The following is a 982-nucleotide window of genomic DNA, read 5'->3' on the forward strand; positions in this document are numbered from 1 at the left end:
TATCCCTTTATCCAGTGGAGGAGAAGTCTCTCTACTAGCTATAGCCAGAAGTGGAAGTACATGTCACTGAGGAATGATGTCACTGAGGAATGTTGTGAGTGATAATTATAAAAACTTGTAGTAGGTATGACGTACGTGCTGTAAGCATTATGACCAAATTTGGTCATTTCAATTAATAAAATGAAACTGTAAATATAATGATTAAGGAAATAGACATTATTATTAAATCAGTGTATATAGTACATTATTATTGTTAGTGTCTAAATGTTTTCTTTTCTAAATTTAAATCCATAATATTGAGACTTCACTGATAATACTCTAGCCAGTACTGGTGACCCACAATAGAATACTGTCACTGGTCCATATCCACTCTCCTTTAGCTCTTTAAATATCTATTAATAACACATTAACCAACAACTCAATATAATTAATAATACACACACATGTATCAGTACATTACTTAAGGAGGATACTACAATAGGTCAGTGTAACGTCAATTTTTAATCAAATGTGTGGGCGGTTGACCTTTAGACTCATGCTTTATGCTAGAGTTGAACTAAATTCTATTCCCCAACATTAACATATATCCCTTATGGCAACTGTTGCTATGGTGATGGTTTGTGTGGGCGTTTAACCAACAACTCAATACAATTAATAATACATACATAATAATGGTACATACCATACAGTAGACCTTGTCTTGACATTAGTTATTTATTCCAGTGTGTGGAGTGTACAGTGGCCAGGACTTAAGACTGGTACTGGAGTAAAAGAACACGTTGCTTCTTCTAAGGTTATAGAGACTGAGTGTGGAGAGCCAGTGACAATGAGAGACTTATATTTTGAAAATGGAGTCATTTGGAAATGCTGTGGACAACCTAATGAAGTCTTTATTTTACAGTCACACAGTAAACATATAGTTCATATGTAGAACTGTAGCATTGAACTAGGATCTAAGCCATCTGAAGGTATGGAGAAAAAA

At 34.2% G+C, this 982-nt stretch overlaps 1 long non-coding RNA gene across 1 annotated transcript; it reads left to right on the forward strand.

The window, feature by feature from the left end:
* Positions 1–673: 673 nt before the first annotated feature.
* On the forward strand, positions 674–982 carry LOC109593098 (uncharacterized). Its single transcript, XR_002190730.1, has 2 exons — positions 674–908; positions 951–982. It is a non-coding gene; the product is annotated as an uncharacterized LOC109593098 (long non-coding RNA).

Source organism: Amphimedon queenslandica, unplaced genomic scaffold, assembly GCF_000090795.2.
Source record: "Amphimedon queenslandica unplaced genomic scaffold, v1.1 AMPQUscaffold_2882_Cont25118, whole genome shotgun sequence".
In the NCBI taxonomy this organism is placed as follows: Eukaryota; Metazoa; Porifera; class Demospongiae; order Haplosclerida; family Niphatidae; genus Amphimedon; species Amphimedon queenslandica.